Source organism: Anomalospiza imberbis, chromosome 7 (genome assembly GCF_031753505.1).
Source record: "Anomalospiza imberbis isolate Cuckoo-Finch-1a 21T00152 chromosome 7, ASM3175350v1, whole genome shotgun sequence".
NCBI lineage: Eukaryota > Metazoa > Chordata > Aves > Passeriformes > Viduidae > Anomalospiza > Anomalospiza imberbis.
Genome location: NC_089687.1, coordinates 32,547,536 through 32,563,970, shown reverse-complemented (window position 1 = coordinate 32,563,970; position 16,435 = coordinate 32,547,536). Strand labels below are relative to the sequence as shown.

At 39.5% G+C, this 16,435-nt stretch overlaps 1 long non-coding RNA gene across 2 annotated transcripts; it reads left to right on the top strand.

Annotated features, from left to right (window-relative positions):
- The first annotated feature begins 814 nt into the window (after positions 1–814).
- On the top strand, positions 815–16,421 carry LOC137477413 (uncharacterized). Of its 2 annotated transcripts, none has more exons than XR_011000987.1 (3): positions 815–1,204; positions 6,768–7,132; positions 16,386–16,421. It is a non-coding gene; the product is annotated as an uncharacterized lncRNA (long non-coding RNA). The 2 variants fall into 2 exon arrangements; XR_011000986.1 differs by lacking the exon at positions 16,386–16,421 and adding an exon at positions 7,727–7,843.
- Positions 16,422–16,435: the final 14 nt, after the last annotated feature.

Genomic DNA, 16,435 nt, shown 5'->3' with positions numbered 1-16,435 from the left:
GCAGTTAATGTAACTAAACATCTTTTGGTGTCACTGCCTAATTCCTTTCACCTAAAACGTTTAAAAGGCAGATATTTGGAAATAAGCTTTACCTAGCGAAGTTACAAAACCCCGTGAAAACACCTGGAGGAAAGGCAAGTGTGTTTCCAGCCATGTGTAAATGTGCAGCTCAGAGGGGATGAGTGTTTTTAGCTCTTTGCTAAACCTGCTCTTACAAGATAGATACAATTCCTGTCAGCGAGCGGGTGCTACGGAGCTGATGGGATCTGAACAGGCTTTTCATGCCCATTGCCCTCTACTTTTCATCTGTTCTGCTCTGTCATGATTAATGTGCTCCCTTGCAGCGACCTTAATTGTTTTTTGAGGGTAAGAAGAGTGATCATAATCGCAGCTGTTATGAATTTAACTCCGATCTGCAAAGAGACTGCGCTGTAAGCAAATGTTTTCATTTTGAACACTTAAATCAATGGTTTTCAATTACAAATAGAGAACACAGTAGCTGGAAACGTTCCTTACCAGAGGGTAGATCCTACCCCTATTAGTCACTCACATTGCCCATTTTTCAGGCATTCACAGTTGAAATTGTGAGCTCTGGAAATAAAGGATACGGTATCTACAAAAAAAACATTCCAATTGTGGATGATCTCTAAGTAATTGATGAGTACAGATTTAAAAAAAGGCAGCTTAGAGGGCCACTTTCTCTTGAGTGCCTTGCCATAAAATGGCATTTGGGCTATGGATGGAGTGGATTGTCTTCGTTCTGTCCTCCTTTCTTCTTCCCTGTGTCAAGTTTTGTATATCACAGAGGTTTCTACAGTAATATGCTGCTCTTTGTTGTTGTTTGAACTGTTGATGTTTATTTCTGTTCTTCCACCCTCAACTTACAGCAGGGTGCAATTCTTTTGTGCCTACATCCTGGCAATGCCATGAGGGAACCTCCAGGGAAGCAGCTGCTGATTATGGCAATGTCTGAGGAGAAATCCCATCCCTTTAAGGAACACATAACCAGGAGCATAACTTCATTAAAACAACTTCACTTAAATTCAGCTTCTAATTGTGCAATTCAGAGTACAGAGACAATACCAGCAGCAGAAAAAAGCATGAAAACTCCCAGTTGAAGTAATGCCCAGAAATTGCATTCCCTCAGTACCAAAGACCTGTGGATGGCTGAAGTCTAACAAAGCTCTTCACTGAGCTAGTTCAGGTGAGTACATTTTACATATGAGTCAAGAACATTTTGTGTAATTTTTCTTGTGTTTCCTCCTAGATATTTGGGGTTACAGTGCAAATATTCTGTCTTATCAAAGTAGCTGTTTACTTTAAATTGTCTCATGAATTTAAGGAAGCTGCTTTTGAATTGTGGTGCTGTTCACTGTCAATGCAGCCAGGGATGGGTGTCTGTAGTAAATGCCTTATTGTCTGTATATCACATTACACTGACACTTCTGTCTACATATCTGGTCACCTGTATGACAGGGTTCTATCTACTCTTTGAATTTTGTAGTGACAATGGAATGTTAAAGAGGATAAAACACATGTGTGGGTTTGTATTTAGATACACATTTTCACATCACTTTCAGTCAGTGAATCATCATTAAAAAAAACCAAATTGCAAATACTTAGACCTAAAATCAGCCCAACTGCCTCAATATATATATATTAAATGCTCTAAAGCAAATTGCACACATATGCCTGACTTTTTTCCTAATATAACAGCATCCAGGTAGTATAATGCTGTGTTTTCCAATTATGAAGAATAACAGAACTAACCAGGATGACTGATTTCAGGCACTTATGCTTATGTCCCACTTTATCCTACATTATTTGACAAGAGAGTCTTGCCAGTAACAATTTAGACAAGACCTTTTTTTGTTGGTTGAAAAGCCAGATCATAAGATATATGGTGATGTGAATTGTAATGTACTGTAGCTAATACTGGTTCAGTATAAACTGTTTGTTTGTCATTGATGAAATAGTTCTGGTGGGTTTGGGAATGTGTTAGAAACATTGGTAAATATTTATCGCATTATATATGTATTTTTTTATATATATGTATATAAAATAATTAAGAATCGTATGGATATCAATGAATCAACACAAACATTCCAAAACCTATGAGAAAAGCCACACTGCCCTGGTGTTGCTTTTACCTTTGGTGTGATGTGAAACCATTTCTCAGTGATGTAAAGAAACATTGCTCAGCATTGCAGGGAGGCGTAATTTAAAGCCTTATTAAAAATGCATGAGGGAAGATTAAATCCATTTTTGAAATGTTATGTCATTTAAAATATATATTTTATTTAATACATTTGCTATTAATTTTAATCTTGGTGATAAAAATATATTGATAGAATTTAAATGAAAATTTCTGTTGAAGCTTAAAGCTCTACATAGAAGTGTGGGGGAGTTTTTTGGGTGTTTGGTTTTGGTTTGCCTTAGGGGTTTTATGGTAAAGGGGTGGATGTGTGGATTTTTTTTCATTCATGTGGTAATGAGAAAAATTACTCAGAGTGGTGGTAGAATATACATCCTTAGAGGTTTTCAGGATTCAGGTGGACAGAGCCATGGCTGACCTGCCAAATTGCATGGAAGACCATTGATCCTGGTGATTTCATTAAAGGTACACTGCTAAAGAGCAAGCCAAACAGAAGTGGGATCACAAAGGACAGCTGAATCTTCTGCGTGGAGCAGGGATAAAACAGCATCTCCATTAAGCCCTGTGACTGCCTACTGACACAAATAGAAAATTAAAATCCAGGTTTGGTCAATGGCATTCAAATCCCAGATTATTTTCCAAACTAAGAAAGGTTTTACCCAACTCTCTGTGTATTTTCCTTCACGTTTTATCACTGGTACAAAAATCACTTGGGAAATTCTGAAGCAGGGGAAGGACAGGTGGCTGTGTCTAAAGACACATGGCAAGGCATAAAATGTGAGAATTTTCATTCTTTGTGTAGTTACCAGTAACTTAATCCTGTTTTCCCTGGGTGCACTGTTAGCACAGAACATTTTTTTTGCTTTGCGTTTAATAGTTTAAATTCATTTTTGGCAACTGACATTTTTTAATCTCTCTAGATTTCATCAAAGGTTGATTTGTTCTTAAAAAAAACACAATTATGCTATATATTTATTCACTACATCAAGTGAAACCTTTTCACTTTTAGATGTTTGGGGAATTATTAGTTTTATTGATTATTTTTAAGTTAAATTGTATTCTATCAAATCAAATGAGTCAAAGGTTTTCAAAACCCTTTTGTTCATCCAAGTATTTTAAGATGCAGTTCAGTTACAGTGGCAGAACTGTTCTCACTTTGGTTCAACATCCCAAGTTTCAAGTTGTTCTCCTGGTCCCATCAGATCATCTTATTGATTTGCCAGGCATTGATTTACTGGCTGCTCTGCCAGCAGCTATAAGAACACAGTTTGTTTTTAGCCTTAAAAAATATTCCCAAGCACTGCTCACAGATTAAGTTTGAGGAGTAGGCTCCATGGCTTTCAGTCAGATTTCTCTTTAAAAATATTTCTGTGAAGAAACAAAAGAAAATGTATTTAATGTTAGTTGCATTTCCCACTGATGAACAGCTTAGGCAAAGAAATTGGAATTAACAGATTCATCTTAGCCCAGTAATGTATTACTCTTTTTATTTTTTTTTTTTAGTTTTAGTTTGCACGTGCATCAGTTTTCTAGATGTAATTGTATTCAGGCTTTTCATTTTCGTGCAAAACTAACACGTTTATACTCTTGCCTGAAGTTGCAAATATTTCTGTGCAGCACAGATGTACAAGACAGAGATTGCTGAGCAGGCAGTTTGCAGTGGGATTCTCTGCAGACCCCTGCAGCAAGAGCCCCTAAAGTTCTTCATCAGGGAAATGAGCAGGTCACTGGAAAATCCATTAACTCTGTCTCCCCTCTGTTTCCTAGAGCAGCTTTCCCTTTGTTCCTCTCCTAGTGAAGTGACAGAGAATCTGTGTGAATGTGGGACAGCCTCTCCAGGCCTCCACTCTCCCAGATGACCCTTCACTTGGAAGTGCCCAAAAACAGGGTGTGGATATGGCACTTGGGGACATGGTTTCGTGGTGAGCACGAAATCATCTTTGAGGTCCTTTCCAACCTCAGTGATTTTCTGATTCAGGGAAAGGTGCTAAAATAAGGAATTTCCTCCTTGCATGTTGATCTGCCTGTGGAAAGAAACTTGGAAACCTTCAGCATGTTATTTTGATGTGTCAGTTATGCTCTAAATGCATTCTCTCTGGCCATTGCAGACTTAAGAAAAACTGTCCAGGTTGAAAGAGGTTGTGAGATGGACAGGTGAAGGGTTTGTGTTCAGCCACAGCCTGAAGCAAAATGGACATTAGGGAGACTGCTGAGGCAGGATGAAGGGAAGGAAGGAAAATATATCTGTCAGTCTTGATCTAGAGAAGGTGGCGGGTTTGGGGGATTCTAGGCTCACTTCTACATCTGACTGTAGGAGTAGAAAAATGAGGCTGGTTGTATTCATAGAGTATTGTTTTTTTTCTTTAAAGTCAAGCAAGGTATGACAAAGCACCCAGGAAGCTTAGGGAAAAGAAACCTCTTCACTGTAAAGAAACACATTTCTCAGAGCTTCAAAGTGAGCCAATATGGAAAGTTCCCAGTGGCTGAAATCAAGACAAGTGCCAAAAGTAAATGTACGTACAGAAAGAGAAGGGAAATACCAGAATCACTGAGCTCTCAAGACGTGGCAAACACAGAAGGATAAAACCTCTCTACTGGTTGTAGCCAGGATATAAACTATCAATTCCCTGTATTAAGCATTTTGGTACATCAATGCTGAGCATTTTGTCATTTTTTCCAGAAACACTGATTATCTGGCATATAGAATACCCTTATTTACCATATGTCTTCATGGGCTGTCTTGTCTTCCATGCTGGGTTTAGTGTACCAACCTTCCTCCTATGTTATTGTCATGTCAACTTTAATTACTCTGCTTTTAAATGCTTACTATAGCAAAATGACTTTGCAGTAGATTAGTGTTTAGGAGTATCCACATTCATAGAACATTCTCTGACTGGTGCATAACATGCATTTGATTCAAACATTTAAAATGTCAGATTTAGGGCTTTTATGTCTAGAAATGAGTATTTTATTATTTAATCACTAAAGACAGCTATGCTTTTATAAATATAAATTTATATGTGGGAAATCTTATATTAATGCAAAAAGAACATCTTGTTCTTAACATCAACTTTTAAATTTTATAACAGTAAATTTATAAGCTTACTTAAAGGGACAATCCTTTATTAAAAGTTTGGTGAAGAAGCACAGACCAGCTCCTGCTGCAAGAGGGTACACATGTGAAAAGTCATGCTTATAGCCAAGATGAGCCATAAATAAGAATAGTTCTGCATTAATGCTTTTGTTTGAGAAATCCCAAAACTCATTACAATACAAACTGTGAGTTGTCTTTGGTACAGAATTTCCTAGTTTTTCTGGGGAACCAGACAATGGAGCTTTTGGAATCTTAAGTATTTCTTATCAACTTGCCAAGAGGAAGCTCTGCTGTGATTACTTATAATGCAAATATGATCTGCCCACGGCTTTGGCCAAATTCCTCCATTAAGAATAGAAACAACTGTACCTTGCAGTTCCCCAGCGTCTCATTGAGCTATTAGCTCTGTCTTCCCACTACATTTCGCACCTGGAAGTGCACTTTTAAAAATAACCCCTGGTTCCAATGCCAGTCCTCAATAAAAGTTTCTTTCATCCTTTTGGTTTCCTGCCTCAGGAAGGATGGAGAACCCAGTACCACACATAGGGAAAAATCTGGGAGCACAGCCAACAGCAGCAGCAGGAATGAAAGCCAAGCACTGCCATTCCAACCAGAACACTTCTTCCCTCTTCCTGCCATAGGAACCTAAAAAGCCCCCTGGAAAGCCTTGGAATCAAGGCTTTTCTGAATAACTAACACCTGTGGGTTATTTACCTTGTGTTTGATACTGCTGCATTAAGTGCAAGGTAGTCACTTGTGTTTCATTCTTTCTAAAACAAAACTGGAGTTATTTGGGTGCCAGTTTTCAGCTTCTTTTTTGTACCTCTGTTGATGTTGGGATGGAAGGCTCTTGAGACAACAGTTCACGTTCAGGCTTAGATGTTTATTTTTTCTTATCTATCTTACAAAATACCACCCAAACCCATGAAGAAGAAGGAAAAAGAAGACAAAGAAGAACAACCTATCTGCCTCTGCCCTAAAACCTCCATCTTGCTTCATATATATTACTATATTCTAAAACTCCAAACTCTAATTTTTCCACCCTGTGATATTACACACTTCTAATCAACTACACACCCGTTATCCCAGTGCTATCAGTCAATTTTGGAAGCCTTTTCCATGGCCTCAGGTCAAATGCCTCAGGTCTGACTCCTGGGAGTCAGAGTCTATCAGCACAGAAAGTCTGAAATTCTCAGCATTCAGAGCTCCAACATTTGTGTTCTCAACAGTAATTCTTTATTTTGTTTCTTTAAAGAAAAAAAAAAAACAAAAAAAAAAAAAAAAAAAACAAAAAAAAAACAAAACAAAAAAAAAACCCCCCCAAAAAGCCTAGTTAAGTTTTGTAAGGTGATGCTGCAAGGTTGAAATGGAAGGTATTCCCAGATATCTTTATGGCCATGTTCTAATATTTGCTACAGTGAGCTGAAGCACCACTACTCATGTTTCGAGCAACCCTGAAATAAAACCCATTGACTGCTCTGGAAGTCTTCTAAATGAGTATTTATTTGTCTTCTGCAGCCATCCCTGTTTTGTGTTCCGCTGCCAGTAAGAAGCTTAACTTGAAGATAATTTGATGGAGCGCTGTGTCTCGGAGCTGCGGCGGTAGGCGTGAAATTGTTTTATCTCTCTCGCTGGCGGTGCGCGGCGCTCTCCGGGCCGCCGCGCGCACCATCTGCCTCCGCCGAGGTAACTCTCGGGGTACTTGTCAGATTGATTGCGCTCAGCCACGGCCGAGGCACAGGAAAAATAGAGTTCCTAATTACGTTTTACCAGGGATCTTGTTTAACTCTAGGAAGTGGTAATTCGGAAATGAATGGCTTTGGTGGATGTCTTAGAATCTTTAATTAACAGATTACTCTATTAACACACACATTGTTTTCCAGGTGAGTGAGATCATTTGCCCCTGGGGCTTTTTTTTTTCCATATGCCTTCTGTTCCTCCAGCGAAATATGTAACAAATTGAAGTATTCATTTTGATTACATAAAACACATGGGTATACAATTATATGAAAAGAAAGATGACATTTGTTGCCTGCCTTCCCTAAGGCCCCTACAGGCTTTGCCCTTCACTGAAAAAATAAGGCATAAAGTCATTAGAATACGTGGTTTTTTTTTTTTTTGCACATTATATTTTTGGAAGGGTATGTTATTAAAGCAAAAGCCTTTACTAGAAACAATGGGATAAAAATTCCTTACAAAAATAAATAATATGTTTTTCTAAAATAATACTAAAATAATACTTTTATTTCACAGAAGTTTTACATTCTTTCATATGTCAATTATGTGACCATTTTGGAGCTTTTGGGAATGCATTTATTCAATGTCACCAAATTTATATAATAAATGTGTATTAAAGAAATTAAATATTCATGTAAGTATAATCAGTTTACTGCTTAATTTTATTAATCTTTTTGCTCATTATTTTATGCTTTACTAAGCAATTAATCTACATTTGAATCCCCTTATATGTTTTACAGGGATACTTTCTGTACTGTGAAACTGTTTTTCAGCATATACTAGGCTGGAAGAACTAGTTAATTGCGATCTCAATATTTACTGGAGCATTAAATGAAACATTGGGAGAGAAAGATTGCATAACTGAAATGACAACATCTACAAATTATATAAAACCACTAGGAATTGTTAAAAATATATTTTTGTGGTGCAACATGCAGAGGAATTTATTTGGAAAGAATTCAGAAAATGAATTTGAGCTAAGTCAGGAGTATGTGAAATAGTTGTGAAGAAGAGTTTCCTTTGTTTTGTCCATCATGGGACTTGGATCTAATCGCTGTTGAGGTTCTGTTCTTTTATTCTTTATCTTCAGTCTTGGGGATTTTTTTCCTTCTTTCCTTCCCCTAGCTGACTAAGACAAGGACTCCTGAATTTATCTAGACCTGGCCTCTGTCCCACTGGATTTTTTAGATGTGTTTTCTGGATATCTTGCAGAAATTCAGTCCAGGGAACTTGAACTTGACCCAAGCTCTGGTTCCTCACCTCTGCCATCCACATGTAGGGATGATGGGTTGTGTCTGGATTCATGATAACAATAAGTGATTCCCTCTGTAGATTGTTTTACTGTTGCTGATTAAACATGATTACATAAACCACTGTTTAGATTAAGACTATGTTGAATGTTTAGTAGGCTCTTTCCTACCAATACCTATTGGAAATCATGCAGGTGATCTTTCCAGTCTCCGCAAGAAAGCTGCCATCACTAGAGAAGACTAAGCTAGAAGACACTTTGACTAAAAAAACATCCTGAAACCACAGACAGGAAATTAGATTTATTTTTCAGAACCTAAGCTTTCCAACATGCTTCAAGTAAAAGAACATTCCATGCCTTTTCACTGTTCTAAGCAATAGGGGAACATGCATTTGTGTGCCGCTGTATGTTTGTGAGCTTTTGTGTTTATATTCAGCTACAGAAAATCTGTTTCCAGCATCAACAGTGCATTATACATATTTCACATTCAGCTACTTTGTATTGCAACACCTGCCTCCCTGGTATTTTGCTCTGGGAGGGCTATGATGAGAGCTATCTTCCATATTATTAAAGGAAAACATGAGCATTTGCTGGCATGTCACTGTAGCAAACAATGACTTGTAGCTCCCTTGAAAATTCACACGCGTTTTATTGCTGCTTGAGAAAATAACACACATCTCCACTGCAGTTCTAGTCATTTTCCTGATTGCTAAAGGATTTCCCCTCTATTACCTCTGCATTTTCTGTGTTGCCAGGTGTGAAATGAACAGAATCATAAAGTCAGGCTGTTTTGGAGAATAAAAACAACAGCACGGTCTGTGCTGCTGAAATGGCAGCATACTGAAAGTGGAAAAATGCTAGTAGCTATTGGCAATCCAGCATACGTGACAGATAGTAGAGTGTGAAAGACATATTTGCCAAGTCTTGCAATTAAAGGCACTTAAAATATATATTACTGTCTCAGGAAAATATTTCATATTGTCCTTAAATTTCAGTATGTGCTAAAGTCACTCTGAAAGCAATAGGACTGCTACACCTTGCTTAGAAGTAAATAATACTGATATTTAAGTGTTCCTTAAGTATGGCTGGGCTGGCAGGAGGTGACACATTTTCTAGTTGCAACAGGAGTTTCAGCAGTTACAAGATCATACGTTTGATCCAGTTCCTGGGAAAACCGCTCTGGCCTTGTTTAGTATTCCCATTGAATTGAATAGCAGTTGACTCAGCTGAGAGGTGGTTATGGAAGTGAGGTCTAAAACTGGCTTGATCAAATCTGGTTTGGAGATAGCATGGGGTATCTGAGATTGGGAGGGTAAAAATCACCTAATTACAGAGTGAAAAGAGAGCTGTGTGGGGAGCCAGAGGAATGACTTGGATATGCAAAAGGTGTTTATATATTGAATAACTTACAGCACGAGAAAAACACCTGGGACAATTCTTGCCCAGGACAGTGAAGTTAGAGAATTTTGGGTAAGTGACACAAACATTTCAGCTGAGTGCATGACTAATGCAGGTGAGGAGCAGCCGAGCAGGAGGGGCACTAATGCACCCAAATGGCCCTGACAAGCTCCACCTGGGATCCCCCCCACCCTGCCAGGGAGGCTGTTTGAGTTCAGCCCTGGATGCTCCTGCTGTGTCCTGGCAGTGACGCCACAAGACTGATTCCTCTTCCTTGAGGTGCTGGTTTCATGGACAGCTTAGGTGAGAAAGTGGTGAGTAATGTGCTTTGGCTGGCTCTGTGTGCTCTCGCTGCCTGATCTATGAATGGGATAACACTTCATTCTGACAAGGTGCAAACACTTTAAATATATTACAGGCAGCTAGAGTAGAAAAAAAGATTTCATTAAGATTTCGTTTTGAAATACAAGGTGTTACCAAAATAGTGCACTTCTATTCAAAAAGAAACATTGCTGAGAAAAATCACTTGTGAAAACCTTAGCTAAAGACAAATTAGAGTGAAAAGCCTAACAGCAACAACAGAAAGAGGCATAAGAGCTGAAGCTCTGGATGTTGTTGGGGAGTACACTGGGTGCAGGGAGCTTGGGGTACAGCTGCAGGGGAGCTCTGTGGGACCCTGAGGCTGAGAATTTCTCACTCTGTGGCCAACAAAGGGCACAGGCACCTGTGGCCCAGCCAGGTGAGGCACACCCAGGGACACAGAAGGAGCTGAGGGCTTGGGGGGAAGAGCAAGACTTGTGCCTGCCTGGACTGTGAGGGAATAAAAGCCCAGTGGATGCTTTGTTCTGGGTCCCTCCTCACAGGCACTAGCTTAGGCTGTTATTTTGTTATTTAGTTATTGCGTCACGATTTAATTACTTTAAAGACTGGGATGTCTGTGACTCTGCTAAAGGACACCAGGTGCAGGGAGTTGAGCCTGTTGGGTCCCTGGGCCACTGCTGTGAAGGGGCTCTGGGGCCAGCAGGGAAGGTCTCCGGTGCTGGGAGTGTGACTGCCAGAGTGCCTCCTGGGTGGTCAGACTGGGAAGTTTCCTTTACAAAGTTTTAGATTTATAATCCCTGTAGGAAACACCTTGATCTGTGTTTACTCAGGCAGACCCTGTTCCTCAGACAGACAGGGACTGGGTGAGCCTTTGCCATGGCTCAGCATGGCCATCCTCATTGTCTGGGTCATAAAATATGGACAGATTGACAAAAAGGGGAGAGAGAGGGTGAAGAACAGGGGAGAGCTTGTTGTTTATTCCAGTCAAAGCACTAGAAAAACATTAGTTGGTCTAGAGAGTAATAATTAAAGTTTTGTGTGTTGCTCTTTATACAAGCATGAGAATTCCCTGGATTCATGACCTCTTTAGTAAGTGGCAAGGTACAGGCAACAGCTTTTTCTCATTTAGTCTTTCCCCTCTGAGGAGGGAGGAGTAAGGGGCTGATGAGCAGCACCTGGGACACCTCTGTCTAGACAGGACTGTTTGCTTTTTATGGGAGAAACTGTTTTTCAGCATCCGTGTGTGTACAGTTCCTAATGCAACAGAAACGTCTTTTTGATGCAGAAGCCCTACAAAGAAATAACATTTAATTATAACCCATTATGATTTACAGCCTCTGAGGGGGGAAAAAATGAGTGTCAGAAGCTTATTGGTAAGGGAGGTCAGGCAAGGAGGAAGCTGCAGGAAAAGCTATCAGTTATCCCTTATTGTCTTTTGAGGAGAGTCTCCAAGTATTTGTAATCTTCTGCCTCAGAAGGAAAGCAAAGTGATCTATTTCTGCTTATGAGGTCTGGAATAGACACCTATTTAACATGTTGGGCCATTAAGAGGATAAGAAGGGCATAAACATCTATGCAGGCAAATGGAATACAGAGTAAGGAATTTCTAGTGAGACTTTGGTAGGTTGGTGTTTGTTTTTATTTGTGCCTTTGCATTTGAATGCATTTGGGTTATAACAGAACACTTTAAATTCTTCCACTGTAAATGTACTGCAGAGCATGTACAAAAGGGTTAGGAAGTTTTGGGTGCTTTATAGTCCTTTTGGCAGGTGCAAAACCATGTTTTGGACCTTTTCACCATCATGGGTTTCTTGTTTCCTGATCTCATCCTCAGTTGTGATTTATCCTTTAACAGGCTGTTCTGAGGCTACGTTTGAGTTTAACATTGTTTGATACCCTGTTGTCCTGATGGCTTCATGTTTGAGCACAGGCAGCCTCTGGCAGCCATGAGCGTGGATTCCCCTCTTTGTTACCATCTCCATTTAGGTGCTGTGCTCTTGGCATGTGGGCACCAGCAGATGCCATCAAGTGTAAAGTGGCATTTGGCACTTGTGTACCAGTGCCCTTAAGAGGAGGGACTTTGTGTAGAAGAGGCACAGCTCGCAAACTGCCCATCTAAACTCATTTTGCTTGGCACTGAGCAAACTGGCTCCATCCTGGGTGAGTAGGCGCCGTGCCACAGCAGCAGATGGGGCTGAGGGAGGGGAGCACTCAGGAAACCTTGTCCAACCATGATGTGCATGTGTCTGAGGGCAGGGTTTCCAGCCAGTAGCCTCGGAATGGCTCCCTGTCCTCAGCTCCCAGCTCCAGTTTGAATGGCTCAGTGATAGATTTTAAGATGTCAGCCCCAGTTTCAAAATGTGCTGTAGTTCTATTGCTCTTGACAAAATTATTTCAGCCTGAATGGTGCACTTATCCAGCATGGCCTGAGACTTGTAACCAACAGACTCACAGAATAATGATCTTAATATTTGTGTGATACCATAACCACTATGCTCGGTTTAATATTTTGTAGCATATTCTCCACAGTAGATTACCTAAAGAAAGTTAGAAACTATCTCACACAGGTGGTAAAAAAAAAAGGACAAGCTAAATGCAAGGGTTGTTACAACCATTTCAAAATAGAAACAAATATGTTCACCTAAGTTTGTTTGTGGCACTGGTGGAAAAGGCAATGTTCAAAATTAAAACAATATTGCAGTTTATAATTACCAGTTTGTTTCTTACACCAGTCACAACAGTGCTATGTTTTTGAGGCAGAACAGAAGTTGAGCATTTTGTGGAGCTGGTTGCTACACCTGTGGTCCAGCAGGGCTCCTGAGTGCCCCCTTTTATCACCTGATAAAAGCCCTGAACCTACATTCTGAGTCATATGTTGTCTATTTCAGAGTGACAAATACTCGAGGAATAAAAAGCCACTATTGATTCCACTGATGTGGGTATGTAAGCAATGAGGCAACCCTTCAACCATAAGACCAGTGAGTGCAAGACAAGAATTCTTCCAAACTTCATTGGGTAGATATTGCTTTACAAAAAGCACAGTCATCCTAGAGGTGCTGCATATTCTGGATAAACTCATTTTATCTTCTTGAACTGCTCTAAGAATAAGCTTAACATTAACACTGAGGCTAGAGTGACAGGAACAGCAAATTAAAATCACAAGAAAGCAAACAAGGTGTAGACTGACTCATGATATTCCTTAAGCTGTCTATAGTTGTCACACAGGGCAGTTGTTATTCTCATCAAAACAATTTAATGGCATTAATATCACTGTGGTAACACCATTTGTTTTCATGATGTTTTGTCACTTGAAGATAGGTCATTTTTCATACCCGCGCTCAAGTACCAAAGTAAGTAGGATAACCATTTTTTTTTTAATTTCAAGTTTTATTCTGCGAAATTTTCCTGAAGGATAGAAATACTTGGGGCCTGACTGGTACAGTTTTTTGGCCTGTTTTGTTTGGTGTTTTATTTTAATGATGCAAAGAGAATAAATATGATTTTTTCCTCTCTCAGCAGGAGAGAGGAGAGTTTAAATCCATAAAGTTATATACAGAAGTAACTGCCCTGACAGTAATAAAGTTAGTTACTAAAATTAGTAAAATTAAGTACAAGTATATAGGTTTAAGAGGAGGCTTTGCAATTACTATAATGTGCTCTTAACTCGTGTCCGGTGTCAGTCTCCGCTGAAAACTCCAGGGAGCAATTTGGGGTGTCCCATTGCTGGCAGTGGCATGGGCTGTTCCTGTGTGTCCCCAGCACTGTCCCTGCAGCCTCTGCCACTTCCATGTGCTAGAAGAGCACGGATGTGCAGGTCCCTATAGGTAGTTTTCAGGAAAAAAACATCAAATGCAAACAGTAATTGTATTTTGGGACCAGTGGGGCCCTGAGGAGACCTTGGATCTTGTTTGGTTGGTGTCACTTGGCTTAATTCAGCAGTTTCATTTTGCAGTGTAGGGAAGTCTCTGGGGTGGATTGCATTGCAGGTACATAGGGCTTGGAATGAGGTTTTCAAAAATCCCCATATGATCTGTTCAGGCAGCAGAGATCAACATCCTAATACCCTCAGACATTTGGCTTATTTTTTTTCTCTTCAGGGCAAAAGGATTTCAGATATTATCCCAAACCTCTGGTTACCTGTCAGAAAATACTTTCCTTGGGAAATATAGAACAAAACCAAACTTTAACAAAGCTGCTGAATTTACTTTCAGCTTTGGGATTCACTGCAATACCCCTTACACAGGTCCTACATCTTGTGTAGTACAGAACCATCCATAAATACAGCGAGGAATTGACTGGGGATCTGCTTTCCTCTAAAACTGGCAAGAAAAGAGAAAGCTGAGACCAGTTAGGGCAAAGAATACAATCCCAGCTAAAAAAAAAAAAAACCCTCTCCTGTTTTAATAATACTTTGATTTAAATGCATTGCAATGTATCAGTATTTCTTGTAGCAGGAGAGCACCAACACATTGGATTAGCCTTGCTGACTGAATGGTAATTAATGCCCATTCATAGAAATATATTGATAATATGTTTAGCTTGTATAGTGAGAGCTAGCATATTATTTTAGGATGGGGGGGTTTTTTGGCCTTCAGAATGGTGCTGCATATTGAGGTTTAATTTCCCTCAGCTATTCCATTACCAGAATGAAATGCCACCAGTTAATAGGATGGCAGAGTAAATGTCACAAGCTGAAGGGACCACAGGAATGTGTATTTGCCACATGTAGGAGCCGTGCTTTATTACAGCGCAATGTGGAATTTATGAGCATTGCTATAATATTCTAGATATGCCTCTCTGGTAATATCTGATATATATCAGTGCTAAAAGTCAGGATACTGCAAAATCTGCTCCCTCTTGCTCTCTGTACCTTTCTTAGATGCTCTGAAGCTATGTAGTCCTAGTAATGCACTGTCAACTAAAGCAGGTAGAACCAGCCCCTGCATATTATTTATTGGCCTGTGAATGCAGATTGCAAACACACTTTATTACCTGCTAATTTACCACCCGCTGGCTGAAGGATGGCCAAAGTCTACTATTTGTTTTATAGGAATTCATTATGCCATTAACCTTTCACTCCTGTAGGCCACAAGCAAGAATCTCCTCAGTTAAATCACTCCTGTAATAATGCTCTACAAATGAAAACAATGATTTATTGCACCCCACAAAGACTAATAAACATAAATTATATCCTAATGCTCTGTGTGTTGCAGATGATTGTGTGCACAACTAGTTTCTCTTTCCAAAGACTGTTCTGGTCTCCTCTGAAACAATTCAGTAAGAATCGTGCCCATTTTGGTGTTTGAGGGAACATTTTCACGTTTTGCTTTGTAATAACAGGGACATCATCAAAGATGATGGGGTTTCTGTATTTAGTTATCTTTTAAGAAGGAAGAAGAAAAACAAAGGGGAAGGCAACAGCAGTTTCCCCCCTCTCCTTTCAGCTATTACTGCTCTCCTGTGTGGATGGCAGTGAAGGCACGACACGTAGTCCAAGGGTGATCCAAAGAGACATTTATATCCCTCCTTCTCCAAGTCAAAGCAAAACTTTCTGCACATTTTCTAGGGTTTCAATAAATGTTTTGTGACAGAGTACCGCTGCAGTGAGTGCAGCATGACACTCTATCAGTTCTGTATTTTCTGCACCTTTCTGATAGCCTAAAAAATCTGTCTTACCCATTTCAAGCATTGCCAATTAAAAAAAAAAAATCCTCTGCAGTATGTGACATTCACCTTGATACTAGTGACATTCAGAGAGCCTGCTGATTTTTAAGCTAGTGATTAAGAACTGTCTGAAATAGTTTCACACATGGTTTGTAAATCCTCAGTCAGAGCTTTTCCATCAGTGCCGCTGTGAAATATTTCTCCTTGGCTTTGCAGGTGTATTAACAAATTCCTTTGCAGGAACTCTCTGTCTTGAAAATGAAATAATCTCTTTCCTCTTGTAAACATTTATTTTCTACAAATACAAGAGCTGCTAGCCAATGACTATAATGTAGCACAATTTTGCACTAGATAGAGGTCAAGCTAGAACATGATCAAAGTAAACTAAAAATCCAGAAGTTTTCCCCCCTCAGAAAATTCAGTAGTCCCTTGTGCTTAGAGCATGAAATGCAGAAGTATAAATGATCTGATCAGAATGGCAACATTTATTTACATAATTTCAATTGATCACATAAAGCAACAATTGACAGAGTAGTCTCTGTCTTGTTTAAATAAATGCTGTGTGTTTGTAAGGGTTGCAGAAAATAAGGACATTTATTCTGTTTGTTTCCAGAATGGAATTGGTACGGCTGATTTAAATCCTCATGACAGTTTGTACCTACTGGGGGGTGAGGGGAGAAGAACCAGTGTTGAACTCTTCTGAGTCTCAAGTCTAAGTTAATGCCATCATGCTCTTAGTGATGTTATGCTCCTTTGATATTTTTTAGCTATGGAGTTGGATTTCAAAACAAGGAGAAAGAGAAAACTACAAGGAGTT